Source organism: Sebastes umbrosus, chromosome 22 (genome assembly GCF_015220745.1).
Source record: "Sebastes umbrosus isolate fSebUmb1 chromosome 22, fSebUmb1.pri, whole genome shotgun sequence".
NCBI classification, from domain to species: Eukaryota; Metazoa; Chordata; class Actinopteri; order Perciformes; family Sebastidae; genus Sebastes; species Sebastes umbrosus.
In genome coordinates this window covers 21,901,135-21,917,378 of record NC_051290.1, presented here as the reverse complement: position 1 = coordinate 21,917,378, position 16,244 = coordinate 21,901,135, and the positions used below count along the sequence as shown (strand labels likewise).

The 16,244-nt window shown below is 39.7% G+C and overlaps 1 protein-coding gene across 3 annotated transcripts in view; it reads right to left on the bottom strand.

Moving 5' to 3' along the window:
• Nucleotides 1-12,156, bottom strand: part of LOC119482059 (zinc finger protein 420-like) — a 49,442-nt gene extending 37,286 nt beyond the window's left edge. For 2 of the 3 annotated variants that reach the window (XM_037759447.1, XM_037759448.1), the window contains exon 1: nt 11,878-12,156. The gene's annotated coding sequence lies outside the window, so the exon portion shown is untranslated. The remainder of the gene's footprint in view (nt 1-11,877) is intronic. The other variant, XM_037759446.1, reaches the window with a different exon arrangement.
• Nucleotides 12,157-16,244: the final 4,088 nt, after the last annotated feature.

Here is a 16,244-nt window from a genome sequence, read left to right as displayed (position 1 = left end):
CAGATGGCAAGATTCTCTTTTATTGGAGCAAAAATAGCTCCCTCCGCTTCTGCCATCATGTCTCCTATATGCTTCTGTTCATACTCCTCAGAAATCAACAGAGTTACATGTGGCACACTCTTCTCAATTTCAAATTCTTTATCCAAATATTCATTTCTGTTTATCTTCATAGCTGCTCCTTGCGGTCCCAAAGTTATGCAGCCAGAGCTAAGTTGAACTTGCTTTGGTTGACAGCTCAACCATTTATATGAGTTTGATTGGACAGCAGCTTTGAAGTATTTGAGTGTGCAATGATATGGATACTCCGGTGTTCTTGCATCAGGCATGTTTGCAACAATGAACTTCTCCCACAACTTAGCTGGCTCCAAAAGATCTGCACTGAGATTTCCAATCCAAAATACTGAAGAAGCTTCAGTCTCCACTGCCACCAATGCTTGGTAACCCATATCACTTGGTACTTCCACCAGACAGCCGTCTGGCGTGCATTTTATCACACAATTTAATCTACACAAACCATCTCTTCCCAAAAGCGCAATAGGTGTATGTTCTGATACCAATATGGGTATTGTAGTCTTTGAATTTTTATAGCATAGCTCAATTGGTTTCGTGAGAGGAATCAGCTGTTTAATTCCCTCAAACCCGATTGTCCGAATCAATTGACCAGACATGGGGAGATGTATAGCATCTTCAGGCCGAATACAGGTGAAAGCAGCTCCACAATCCGCCATTACTTCCACTGGTCGGTCATTTACTTTCACCACTATTGTTGGATCTCTCTCCGGCCCTGATACTACCAGCTGACACCCCCCTTTCGAGTTCTCCGGGCACCTCTAAAATCCTGGTTCCGGGCCCCTGTACGGGTTCACCGGTCCCCTGGGTGGTCTTGATTGGCCCCGAAATCCTCCTCTGACATTTCCTCTGAAATTTCCTCTGAAATTTCCTCCTGTTTTGTTGCATTCACGGGCAAAATGGCCAGGCTGTCCACAATTATAACATACTTCATAAGACTGTTGAAAGTATGGATCAAATCTTCCCCCTCTTCCTCTTCCAAAATTTCCTCGACCTCTTCCTCTCCAGATCTGCGGCTGACCAAAAACTGGTTGTGGGTATGAAGCTACAGGAACCACCGAAAGTGGCTGAGGCAATTGTGACGGATCCTGGTTTGGTGGCAATGGTTGTTCTAGCTGAGGCTGACTCTGTATAACTACAGCCTGTTTCTTATCCTTCTTCTTATTGTCCACCAGTTGTATTTGATTGAGTTTTCTGAGGATTTCTTGGTCCTGTTCCTTCTGATCATGTTCCTTTTTCCTGTATAGCTCCACTTGATGGGCTATATGATCTGTATAAACACCTTTAGCCATACTTCCTAGACCAACTACCTCTGCCAACTTACTCCTCACTGGCAGAGGCAGTCCCTTCTGTATTTTGGCTCTTAGGATTGACTGCTCCATTTGGTTCAAGTCCGGGTCATTTCCTGTAACATTTCTCCATGTTTGATGAGCTCTTGACACATAAGCTCTCGGGTTCTCCTCCTGTCCTAGTGACTCAATAAAGATATTATCTGGATGTACATTCGTCGGAAATGTTTCTCTCAATGCTCTCCACATTTGACCTCTATGTGCAGCAAACAGTTCTGAATCATTCACTGCAGTCCCCACATATCGATCGAGTCCTGCTTTCTGTAGAATTTCATCCATACCTGTGACCCCAAGAAGGCTAGCCAACAGTCTCTTGACGTCTCCCATGGCCAGGTGTGTTCCTACTGTGATTTCTTCCAGCTTTGAAATCCAAGGATATGCTCCATCCTGCAGAGTAGGTAACTTCTCGAGTATATCAGACATATCTATGCTCTGCCAGGGTTTATACTCCAAATTCTGTCCTCGGATAATGACTGGACAGATTTTTCCAGTCTCCTTCTTTTTTCTTGAGCGCAATGTATATCTCATAGCTGGTTTTGGGGAGCTCTTCTTCTGTAACTCTTTTTTCTGTATGTACAGTTCCTCCAATTGTTCTTCCAACGTTCCTTGGCGATCAGGGCTGGGACTTCTATCCAAGCATGAAAGGCATTCCTCTATGCTTCTTTCGATTTCTCTCATAGTTTTCTGTCTGTCTTCACTCATGGTACTGGATGTCCCCAGATAGGATCCTCTTGAAGCCGAAGCACCTCTACTCTCCCAGTCTTCATCATAGTCTCCATCCTCACTTTCATTGGAGCTATCGTTTCCTAAATCCTTTTTCCTCAATGTCTTATCCCCTTTCTTTTCCGCTCTAGCCAGTATCCGCCTGACTGCAGGGTCATAGCCGCCCAAGGTTTCCTCCGAGTCACTCTGATCAACGTCGTCTCCAAAACTCTTCTTCCTGATCCTCAATCCTCCTTTTGTTTCCAGTCGTTTTGTTTTCTTCTTACTTTTTGAACTTGGATTCATCTTTATTGTAGTTTCAGCTTGTCCAAATTCAATTATCCGATCCTCCTCATCCATAATCTGATATTTACCCTCTTGACTAATCACTGGGAGCTGAGGATAAAGTTCCTGGAATTCCACATTCTTCTCATAAGGTGGAGGTTTCCTCACTGGGTTCGTATGTGAGAAAGATGAATTAACTTCAGCCATTAGTTTCTCTGTTTCTTTGGCCATTTTTCCCATTCTTTCCATGCTTTCTTCTTTTTTCTCCTTCGCAGCCTTTGTCCACTTCTGTCCCTCAGTTTCAAACAACTGGAGTATCGCAAGTTCTGTTTGTCTCTTTTCTTTACGTTTCTCTCCCTTCTTCCCTCTTTTTTGTTCCGCTTTATATGTAGATACAAGCACCTGCAGTTTTTTAATTACATCAGGATTAAAGGTCCCTTTCACTGGCCAGGGTTGATCTATCTCTGTCCAACGGCGGTACCATTTTGCTGAGATCCGTGGGATCTCTTTTATTAATGGATTATTGTTTTGAACGACATCAAGAGGCGTGATTACTTTTGAAGTTTTATCGTCCTTTTTTGACATTTTAGCTACTTTATATTGCTTTTTATACATTCAACTAATTAATCAATCAATCAATCAAGTAATCAGTCAATATAAGTGAGGTTAATCACTTAAACCAAAATCACTTAAGATTATTAATTTATTTTATTTATTTGTTCAACTTATTTGTGAATCACTATTTTTGCCACAGTCAACCGACCAAAGAAATTAATTTGCCAACTTTAAAGGACCCCAGAGGATCTATTAATATGATAAGAAATCACAATACCAAACCACACAATGTCAATCTAACCCCCAAAGGTCAATCAGATTACGATTACAATGTCCCAGAATGTCAGAAAATCCAACCAAATATGAATTCCCTAAAATCAAACACTTTCCCCAAGGACCAACTATCACTGGCTGCTATTATTTGCAACAAAACAAACATCCAAACTCACAACTATTCACCTCAAATTCTCAAAACAATCTCAAATTGAATCCACAACATAGTTCAGCTCAGAATAAACCAATCCACAACAGAATTTTAAACTCACCAATTGTACTCCATTAATTAATTAAATGTCTTAACTAGTCAGTCTGTTGCCAAGCTTCTTTTGAAATAGCACATATAGACAGAATGTGCTGTTCCCCACTTCAAATTGAAAATGTAAGCAATAGATGTCAACTTCCAATGATCCTAAATGCTTATACAAACATATTTTCAAACAGCAGGTATAGAAAGAGTTCGTGAACAAAAACAGTACTGGCCCTGTGCAGAGGTTTGTCTGGGTAGGAGTCTGACGTCGCCGAATTGGTCCGCGTGACACACTGTTCAGGCTCCACCCGTCTCTCCGTGTCTCCCCCACAAATGCAAGGAACAAAGGAAAAAACAAAATCAGATCTTTCTCTTCACAATTTAGTTCAATAATATTTTGCAACCCTCTTTTCTTTTTTTTTTTTCTTCTGCCAGCACTTTGGGTTATTTATAACAAATATTTTGCACTTTTAAACACCAAGCATTATTCCATATCATTCATCATCACCATAAACAACTCTCAATGCACTCCACACTTCTCAAATCCTTCACCATCATAACTCACTCAGCACTCTTCATTCCTCTCTATCATATTTATCTTTTACACAGAGTTATATACTAATCTCTCCACTTCTCCTTATTTAACTTAAATAAGTCTTTTTCGGAAGCTCATAGCAAATTATTTAAATCTTATAGAAATGTCCTTAAAAAGGCTCATAACTTTTATTTATCAAATTAAATGTCTTCCGAAAAAGTTCATCAATCTTAAATCAAACTTATAAAATCTTCTCTAATCTTTTCCTATCTCCCTTTCCGGGGCTTATATTTTAACTCTTATTTTTAATATCCTCCAATGAGGCTTATAGAGTTTTAACAATTTAAAACGTCCCCGAAAAAGTTTATAAACCATAAACTTAATCCTAACGCATAATCTAAACACAACACTGGAATAGTGACCACCTTTCTAAAACAAAGTATTCGTGTTCTAAGCACACACACCCATAGAGACACACAATTTCAGCCTGCAGTGCTGACGTCTCTCTCGACAGAGAGACAGAGAGAGGAGGGGGAGGAGAGAATCCCTCTTCAGCCTGCCAATATACTTAACTTTAATTTCGAAAACACTAAATATAACAAAACCAAAACCAAAATTACAATCAACAATCTATTCTAAAGTCGACTCATTCATACTGTCCTATTTAAGCATGCTTTTGCCGCTTCCTTATTCCTTTTTATTCCTTATATCTAAATTTTTGCTACCTTTGAAGTGTAGAATATCTGACAAAACGGCATCAGTCGTGGCTCGTCAGCTCACGCCAGAGAGGGCGTCTATCTACAAATATTTTCCTCTACACTTCCAGTTATTTGCTTATAACCGACCTGAACTCACCTGATGTAATATTCAGGTTTTAGGCCCGTACTAAACCGCCTCTCAGAGGGCTTTAATCCAAATCTGCGGCTTCCTTTAATCCTTATTCCTGGTTATACACCTGGTACCAGGTTTTTCCTTAAATTCCACTTATTCAACTTTCACGCAGCGGTTAATTTACACGTCTTATGGTTTAAGAAGTTTATGAGCTCTCTTCTTCATTAACCCCGCATAGTTTTTTAACTCACTTAACGTTACTCATTGCTAGGCTCCTTGCCTTTACCCTTTACACAACATTACCCTTCTACTTTTTATTCTTAACTCTTATTCTACCATCACACCCCCCTACTGCGTTGCCCACAACGCAGTAAAACAATGGAGAATAAGACAAATTTAAACGGAACTTCACCCGCAAACATCAACACAGCATGACAAATATTCACCCACACAGAATCATTTCGGTGTGGCTGAAAACCAACACAGCCAGGGACAGCTCTAGTCAGACCTCATCCCCCCCAAACAGCGTAACGGTGTAGGCTCACCCTGGATGAGAGGAGGAAAGCAGGGCTGCATCCAGCTGCGCCGCAGCCACAAACACGTCCTGAATTCGTGACGCCAAGTTCTGATGTATCTTCTGTGGTGATGCAGTTGAAGATGTTTGAAGAGAAACTCCGCCGACACTGTCTTAGTTGTATAACAAATTTATTACAATAAGTTCAGTATTGTAAACAAGTAACACGTTACTTGGAGAGCCTCCAGCCGAATAATGAGAGAACTCTCCCAAACGTATACAGACAGCTCCTTAAATACCGAGCTCGTTTTGGTCAAATACTTAGTTTCCACATATGGTTTTAATAGAAACACCTCTTTTACGAAGCCATCATATGTCTCTTCAACTCTGACCCACATATATGGTTTTAGGAGAGGGACTCCCAAGACCCTGCTGACCTAGCATCTGGTATATATTTACCTTGACTAGCTCTAAATCAGGAAGGCCCCTACAACAACTAACCTTCCAATATACTCTCCTAATACAAACCATTTATATAAATATGCTGCATCTAACAGCAGACACCTCATCTGCATCACAAGGAATAATGGACTAATGCATATGAACATAAACAGATTAAAAACAATCATCTTACCCACCACAAACAGCTTACTTGTGTTCTACACGTGTAGCCTGTATATCACATGAAGAAAGTGATAAAACAAAAATGTTTTCCCCTAAGTTTAAACTTTATCAGTTCATGCTTGTTTTAGGAGCTGCTGCAGCACACCTGCTTCCTTGTCCATGCTATTTGCATAAATAATTATCTCAATAAATAAATTATAAATGAAAATTTTATGAAAATGAAAATGTCCCTGCTTGTGGGCATATTGGGGGTGGTCCCATGATAGAAACATCAGCAGCAAATATCGGATCAAATTCAAGGTTTCTGAATGTAATGTTAGACTGTAATGGTCCTCAAATCTAAATTCTATGGATTAGTTTGACATTAAAAGATGGATTACTTCTGTCCATCCTAACTCATTAATCCCTATATTAGCATTAGAAAGACACTATTGCCTATAGGGATGTTAATAATTAACCGTTTAACCGTTAACCGACATTAAGAATTTTAACCGATTAATGCTATAGGTTAAACGATTAATAGAAATATTAAAAATTAAATAAAAAGCTCAGAGGAGCGGCTTGTCACTTAAAGGAGAAAAGCTATCCTGCAAGACCCTGGCTTTATCCTACAGCTTTTGATGAACCCTCATGAGGCCTCCTAATGAGATAATGCATAAACTTGATACGCCTGGAAAGGCCCTTAATTCCCTCAGTGCCTCGTTTGACTAGAATTAAAGCTGACATTCCACTGTACTGACAACATGTGACAATTATCTTTTAAAAAACAGACGCTGGAAAGTACCTGACATACCCGGGTCAGATGAGGTAAATGATATGTTATGTGACGATAAGCCATAAACTCTAAATTACCGGACACCAATATCATAGAGACAACTGTGGAATATTATCAAGAAGGAGGGGCAATCCCCTTAGTATTGTATATAAGGCTATGCTCTAAACCCCGAAGTTAGTAGTTTCCGGGACGGCTCGGGTTTTGGTTGTGTTTCGCTGCCCCTGTTGAACATAATAAAAACTCTGCTTTTGCATCAGACTTGGACTGTCTTGTTGGATTTATTATGTACAAAAGTGCTTACAATGACCTGAAATAACCTGCTTATAAGGGAAGCTGAAAACTGTTGTATTGTTTCATGATTGCTCAATAACTGTCTCTCAATTATTAGCTTCTAAAGGCATAACTCAGGGTGAAGGAATGAAGGACTTGGGGCTGTTCAGTTGTTGTTGCACTGTTTTGTTCCTTGAGGAGGTGATTCGGTGACTGTAGATTTCTATATAGTCACATTGTAATAATCTCCGGCAGCATTTGGAGAGGCTTTGAACTACTCAAGGGCGAGGACAGGGGGGAGGCACACGGGACTGCATGTTCTGTTCTTTTCACAAGGTCACGGGAGGATGGAGTCAGAAGAAGAAACAAAAAAGAAGATATGCAGCAAAAACATCACGTGCCATAAGCTCATGACTATTGATATTGTGTAAACCATAAAAACGCTGGATCAGGGATAGCTCGGGGTTCAGACTTCGCGAACTGACCCATGCATTGTATGTTGTCAGGGACACGTTGATTGGATCCAGAATTCTGTAAACTCTGTTATCTTACTTATGCAACATTAATTGTTCGGAATAAATTGTATTATTATGCTTTAACCCGTCTGTTTGGAAAATCTCTTTGTCACACAAGATTAACCAACACGTAACTGTGCCCTGATTTATAGATCTTAGAGATGTCCCTGCCTTACACTGGCTTCACCTGGCAGCTGTTGAATGTATGTTTATGAGATAATGCATGCACATGATGTACCTGGCACGTGCCATTAAATCCTAGAATTCCTGTTTGACTAGAAGTACAGCTAAATGTAATAAACTATACCACCAAAAGGTGGTACTTAATCTTTAAAAAAATAGATGTTGGAAAGTACCGGACATATTCGAGTCTGATGATGTAAGATGATACCTGTGTGACTGCTGACTAATGTGTTAGTTTAACAGACACCAATAGAATCGAGACACCTGAGAAATTATATTAAGAAGAGGGGACAAGCCCCTCGGTCCAGTATATAAGGCTATAACGTTAAACCCGCAGTCAGTCGTGTCCGGAACGGCTCGGGTTTTGTTTGTGTTTCTTTCTGCTACTATTGAACACAATAAAAACTCTGCTTTTTGCATCATACTTGGACAGCCTCCAGAGATTCATTTGAGTATCCTGTATTGACTTTCTGATACCTTGAACATTGAAGAACATTGAACAGGGGTCTCAGCCACTTTAGGCCCAAGGCCTGAGATATCCTGCTTCTACACTAGTCACCTGTCAAAGACAATTTTTGGAACAGTAATGCAAACAGCACTTTACTATGGACATAAATGCACTTTTCTCTGCTGCTAAACACAACTGCAAATTGGGTGTATGACTGCAAATTGGGTGAAATTGTGTCTGAAACCTTACTTATTTTATTTTTTTATTTTTAGGTATTGTTAATTTTAATACTTATTTATTCTATCCTTTTAAATGCACTGACGGGAGCTGGGAGAAACAATATTTCGTTTCCTTCTGTGTATGCAAATACTCAGTGAAATGACAATAAAATTAATCTCTTGAGTCTTGACCAGCAGCACCAGCCCATGAAGCGATGAAGGATCACCTTAATGCTCTGGCCATGCTCTCCATGGAGAAGAAACTGGTCAGAGACATTCCTGACTTTAAGAAGAAGGTCATTGAGAGGTTTGCCACTCGGAAGGAGAGAAGTGCAAAATTCTTCTACAAATAGGCTGTCAAAAATATGGAGGCTTTCTCACCACATTGACTTTTCTTGTACATAGTTGTCCTCAGTCTCATTTGCTTAAATTGGTCATGGAGGCATCACAATTTAATTGAGACCGGTAAATTTGTTGTATTGTTCTTGTTAACTGTATTTTATGTAGTATTAATATCTGTGGATGGGTTGTGGTTGTGCCTTTTGAGTAAGGTGAGAGAGTTTTGAAGCAGAAATGTTGCTGGAGTTTACCATATCTACACCTCAGAGCACTAGAGTCCATGTTTCTGTACATTCAGGTGTATAGCTTCAGGACTTAACAGCAGTATTCCTAATTACACTTCATGCTTACTTCCCCTGATCTTTACTTCATTATTGGTTTACCAAACAAAGCATTATTAATGTATTACAGGTTTAATATTGTAATATAGTACATGCAGTTGTGGAAGTACTCAGATCTTGTACTAAAGTAAAAGTAGCAATACTACCATGTAGAAATACTCTGTTACAAGTAAGGGTCCTGCATTCAAATCCTTCTTAAGTAAAAGTGCAAAAATATTAGCATATGAATATACTTAAAGTACCAAACATAAAAGTACACATTATGGAGAATAATGTATATTATTGGATTATACTTATTGATGCATTAATGTGTTCATCCCTTTAAAGTTGCAGCTGGTAAAGGTGGAGCTCATTTTAATGACTTTATATACTGCTGGGTTGTTTAATCTATAATAATACATAATTTATTCGTTGATTATATTTTGTATTAATAATCTGAATCTGTAAAGTAACTTAAGTTATTAAATCAATGCAGTGGCGTAAAAAGACCATTATTTCCCTCTGAGGTGTAGTGGATTAGAAGTTATAAAGTATCAGAACATGGAAATACTCAAGTAAAGTACCTCAAAATTGTACTTAAGTACAGTACTTGAGTAAATGTACTTAGTTACTTTCCACCACTGAGTACATGTTATACTGTTGTGTTTTTCTAAGCATTCTTTACTGCTCCTGTTGGAATAAAATAATTGTTGATAATTTAACTGCAAAGCAGTATTGTGTTTTTGATACCTTCACCTTTTTGCATTAAATCATACCGGGATGTTTGCTGAAATTGATTGGATGTGGCACAGCCCTACCTAGACAAATTTCCACCAGCCGCCACTGCTGTCTACTACATACTGCGTTCGTCAGTAGTATGTAGTAGGGGGTTTCGAATACAGCCTAAGTGTTCCCTTAATTTTTTAGATCAGTGTATACAGTATATAGTATACAGTATATATAATGTGCACAAATGAATGAATGAATGAACATGATTCTCGGGGACTCGGGACACCCAGCTTGAAACCAAGGCCCATTGAAGGGGGCTGGGTCAGGCGTCATGAACGCGTCATATTTTTGGGGTACCGCACATGCGCAGTAAAGTCTGGTCTGCACTCGCCGAAATTGAGCCAATCGCAACACACGGTTGCATTCGAAAAGTCCTTTTTGCTTAGGAAGGTTCCTAACGGAGTGAAATGACCCAGAAGTACCTAAGTAGAAGCCATGACAAGAGCTGTTCAAATTCACCAAATGCTGAGGAAAGGAGCTTCAATGCTTCCTTTTTTATCTCCTTTAGCATAGGATACACTGGACCATCCTTTACCAAAGGGAAAGAGAGAATAACATCCCACAATTCCTTACGGCCGCAGCATTTCAAGCGACGCACCATTTGGCCGTTCCTGATAATAAACTTAACGATATGCTTATCTCGCATATTATTTTCATACGCTCATACACTAATTGGGATTCATGTTTAATATGAGTGGACAGTGACTACCATTTCGTTTCACTTTATATTTAATTAATTATTTATTTCGAACATGTAACAAATACCTCAGTAAAAAACAAAACAATAATAACAAATAAAATGAACAGTAAACAATCAATTAACAAATAATCAACATAAATTAATATTACATGTCCGAAAAGAAGTTGGAAGAAGTATATGGTCCTACACCTCCATAACTCGAACAATTAACTCTATATTTATCTTCCTTTGTTTATTTCAATTCCAACCTTGGTAATGAAGTGATATTTTTCACCGGTTGTCCTCGTTATGTCAGATGATCCTTTATTATCTGTTGATGTAAAGTGTTCCAGCAGCAGAAGGAGCTGTGGTATCGCTTTCACACACCGCGGGTGAAGCAGTCTGTCATTGAAAGACATTGTAGTTTCACCACGGCAGACCCACGTCACTAACATCCGCCGGCGTCGCATCATAATTACGGAGCCTAGTGAAGGAGCAGTCGGATTCTCCTAACACCGCTGTTGTCTTTTCCTAACTCTTTATGAATTCTCCTTCTCATGTTTCCTTGACCTCATGACGTTTTCCATTGAGGTCAAGGAAAAGTGGTTAGGAAAAGACGTTAGGACGTAATTATTTGACTATTCGAACGCAACCCAGTCCTCTCAACACCGTGGTTGTCCTTCTCACCTTTCCTTAATCTCATGACGTTTTCCATCAAGGTCAAGGAAAAGTGGTTAGGAAAAGACGTTAGGACGTAATTGTGTGACTTTTCGACCGCAGCCCCGTGTCCCAGCCTCCTTCCATAGGCCTCGCTTGAAACTGGGACAGTCCAGGACAAACCGGAACGTCTGGTCACCGTAGGTTAACGCTAGTGTTGCGACCTAGAAATATTTTATAATTTACATGTTATTGACCTGGAATAGATTTAAGTTATCTAAGAGGAATGTACTCTAATCTGACTTTTACTGACACTACACTACAATTTGATTTATGTTATTTTCGAGAAGTCAGTTCAGAGTGATGTGATGTCATCAGCCAGCGCAATGTTGTTATCGCAAGGTCAAAGTTCAGAGTGTGATGATGTCATCAGTCAGCGCAGTCGCGATTAGAAAACGTGCTTGTTGTTTACGTATGTGTGCGAGCGGTTCTGATTGCTTCGTGAAAAGATAACTTCAACAGAACTGGGAAGAATAAAAGTTGCCAAAAGGAAGACGGAGTCATGTCTCTTTAAGGGTTCAACATTAGCAGTTAGCCACACAACAGCTGGCCGAAGCTAACAGCGGCTAATTAGCTGGTCAGCATCGGAGCTAACCAAGCGTGCCGTTCCGTTAAACATTATTAAAGTGTTTACCTGAGTGTGTGCGGGTTCACTCCGGTTCCCTCTTCTTCCTCTTCTTCTTCTTCTTCTTCTTCTTCTTCTTCTTCTTCTTCTTCTTCGTCGTCTTCTTCGTCTTCTTCGTCTTCTTCTTCTCCTCCAGCTGCAGCCTCTCAGACGGCCATTGTCGAGAAGGGAACACGCAAATTGTGATAGCTGAGCTGAGTTCTGCAAAAACTTACAACAACTCTCGCGATACTTGCTGCTTCCCTCCCGTCCAGCCACCAATATCGGCCAAATTCCAGTCCGGCCCCTCCACCCTCCCACTCCGTGGTGGAGTGCACTCCGTTTGTAGTCACACTCACAGCTCAATGAAGCACCCTTCTTTAAAGAGACTATTTGTAACTTTCAGAAATGCTTCTTTTTTTTTTTTTTTTTTTTTTTTTAAAGTGTAAAATTTTAAGGTGATTTTTAAGTATTTTATTGATAGGACAGTGGATGGAGTGTTGGAAAGGGGGAGAGAGAGAAATGACATGCGGAAAGGACCACAGGCCGGATTCGAACCCAGGTCCTCCGCTGCTAGGACTGAGCCTTGGCGTTACATGGGCGCTCGCTCTACCAACTGAGCTAACCAGCCGCCCAGAAATGTTTCTTAACAGCAACACCTGTGGCCGTGAAATCAACGAAAGTCAGCGTCGGGCTCGCGCTTGCTCGCTCTCAATATACCTGAACGAGCATCACTCAAAACAGTGAGGCGACACACGTCAGCTAAAACCACAATATCACTCTATATTTCAGCTGCTTGGCAGTAATGTTAGCTGACCAGACGAAGGTCTCTCCATGAACATGATTTAGATCTGATCCTAGTGTTGGCTTTTCCTGCCTAAGTGCAGGCTGAGGCAGAGGGGCTCTCCAGCGTGTCTCCCTACTCTCTCCGCCCACAGCCAGAGAGAGCAGAGGAGACACCTGCACCCGGTCGGTAACGAGAAGACAACGTAAATCTCTGTAGAGCTCCGTTACTTCCCAAGACACGGGAAACCTCTGTTGGTCTGGAGGAGCTGCAGCAGTTATTTCTGCATAAACGTCCCCTGTACATTCACTAGATATTCACAGAGCTAAACTAACTCTTCTGCAATGTGGAGTGAACACGCGTTCACGTCTAGAGATGGAGCGAGCTGAGCTGTCTGAGTGAAGGCGAGCAGGCAGAGGAGGAGGGTACAGCGGCTACACGCGAACGCGCATATGCGAGCGCGCATGTGTGACGACCTGCTACATTTATGCGCGTACAAAGTTACAAATAGTCCCTTTAAGGTGGAGGGGATCAATACAGCAACCACTTCGGGACGAACTTCCCTCTCTCCAGCAAGGAAATAAATATCAGAATCAGAATTACTTTATTGATCCTCTTGGGGGAATTGAGCTACGTTTTGCTCCCATCCTAGAATATAAATATAAATATATAAAAATAGAGAAATCATAAGAAAAATATAAATAAGAAATATATATAACAGTGCAAATAATAATGCTGAAAAATAGGATCTATGCAAATAACATAAATGCATGGATTTATAGGAATGCAAGAATATTGTGAAATAAGAATATTATTTTAAATGTACTGTATAAATAAAGTAAACCAGATTATTGCACAGCTGATTTACTGCTTTACTTGCACGGTTAAGTCTTGTGTTGGAAATTTTCCTGATACCTTGCTAGATGAGAACTGTCAATAAAGATACTGGAACAATAAACGTCTTTGTCTTATTTATCGTTGCAGTCAATGGTTGTTCAGCAAAACACACAGAGCATAAACAGTTGCAAGTCTGTTCTGGTGACTAACAACCCAGAAATGTATTGAGGCTTCTATTTTATCCTAACAAGCAGGATGCGGTTACTTAGCTTACAGAAGTGAGTCGTACGTTTTTAAGAAACTCAGGCTTACTGTAGAAGTAATTCTCTTAAAAACATGTAAAAGTGTGCTAAACAATGATAGAGAATATTGATCATATAACCATGTTGAATTATTGACAAGCATATAATCATAGTTATTGTCGTGATGTTTGTAGCTCCTAGTAATGTCCCTTCATGACCCTGGCGTCATCCTGCAGCTGTTGATGAATCCTCATGAGGCCTTCTAAGAGGTAATTCATAACTGTGATATGTCTGGAAAGGTCCTTAATTCCCATAGCTCCTTATTTGACTAGAATTACAGCTCGTATAATCAACTGTACCAACAACAGGTGGCAATTATCTTTTAAAAAATAGACGCAATTACCGGACACCAATATAATCAAGAGAACTCAGAAATGTTATCAAGCCCCTCTGTCTAGTATATAAGGCTATGATGTTAACCCCGAAGTAAGTCGTGTTCGGAACGGCTCAGGTTTTGGTTGTGTCTCTTTCTGCCATTATTGAACACAATAAAAACTCTGCTTTTTGCATCATACTTGGACTGTCTCCAGAGAGTTATTTGAGTATCCTATGTTGACTTTTTGATGCCTTGGACATTGAGTGTTTGAAGAAAGTTGATCAGGGGTCTCAGACACTTTAGGCCTGAGGCCTGATATATCCTGCTTCTACAGTACCTGAAACTAGTCTAGACCTGTCTGCAAGACAGGTGTGAAAACAAAAATACACATACAATACATGATCAAAAGGCAAACAGTGCTTCTGGGGGTGCTTTCGGGGTCAGTTCACCACATTTCCATTACAGAAGAGCAAAGTCAACATGTTACATAAGTCAGTATATTTTCCATTACAGTCAGTATTGCACAGTTAAAGATATAATACATTACGGGGTTATAGCTCCTGATAGGGGTAAAAATAATAAATATATGTTGTGTGTTATATATATACGTTCATACTGTATACATACATACATACAATATACAACAATTTACAATCCAATGAACATGTCTACCATTTTCTAGTCTAAATAAGGGTATATTTGATCCTAAATACAATCTATTTACTTTATGTTGTTGACGTCTGTATCACAATAAAGTAGAATAAATTAAATACCTCTTAGTTTGAGCAGTTTACAATAAATTTTTGTACCAGTAGTCGCACAGAACTTGCCTTTGGATCGTGTTCCATGACGAACACAAAACGGCATTGTACGTCGTCAGTAAGGTCAGCTGGTCACGTCGGCATCATTGCAGGCTCGTTCTTGGAGGGTTTTATAAGCCACTTCCACTCCCCAGGGATTGGTTTGGAATGGCACTTAATACGGCGGACCCTCCACCGTATTAATATTAATATATATATATACTGTATATGTGTGTGTGTGTGTGTGTTTGCCCTGCTGTAATGCATCTGTGAATAGGTCTACTGATTACATTAGAATAAGTGAAATTGGCCATTAGGGCAAACATTTCCTGTGGAGAAAAACTGGCTTAATTTGATAGTGTAGGTCTGACACTGTGAACTCTGCAATTTATCCTCCAGCACAGTGGTTTTCAAACTCTGAGTTGTGACACACTAGCGGCTTGCAGCATCCGGACAGGTGTGTTGTGGCAAGACTGTAATGGCTGTAATGCAGGGAATAAAATGGGATCACACACAGCAGCTAATCCAAAAGTGATTTTAAACAGTTCATTAATCTTAAATGACGTAAGAGACACAATTCTGTGAAATATGTTAAAACAGAGCAGTTCAGATGGAGGGTAAATGCAGGCATATTCAGACAGACGGTATGAGGAAAATTATGTTTTTTATTTTTAACATTAAAGCATGTAAACATGTTGTAGTAGAAACAAAATACAATTATGAACCTGAAAATGAGCATGCTATTGGACCAAAGAAGTAAGGTAAAATTCTCAACCTATGAACCTTTCAGCAATCCCTCCGAAAGGAAAGGTTGGCTGGAAAAGAGGGGAAGAAAATGTCATCACTCGACTGAGAATAGGACATACCGGTCTTAACCACACATTATATAGAATAGGCAAGCACCCAACTGGGAAATGCACACATGACTTTTACTAGAATGACCAACTATCTTCTTGGCTTTTATTTTGACATGTTTGCCTTAACTTCCGGGTCACGTGACTGCCGTTCTCCGCTCTTCGATTCAAAACAGAAAATGACAGAAAGAAACTTGAAGAAACTAAAATCGGATCGTTTTTTTAATTAGTTTTTTTCGTTTTTCATTTGGAAACAAAAAACAAACAGAGCACCACGTGATTCCATTTTTTGTTTTTGGTTTAAAACGAAAAAACGAAAAACCCACGTGACTCCCGTTATTCAATCAAAAATGAATAATGATGAAAGGAATTCGCAAAAACGAAAAACGGCCGTTTTCTCGTTTTTGGTTTAAAACGAAAAAATAAAAAATCGTTTTTTCGTTTTTGAATTCAAAAGGAATAACGGATTATCCGATGATACGGTCTGGGTATCATCGGATATTC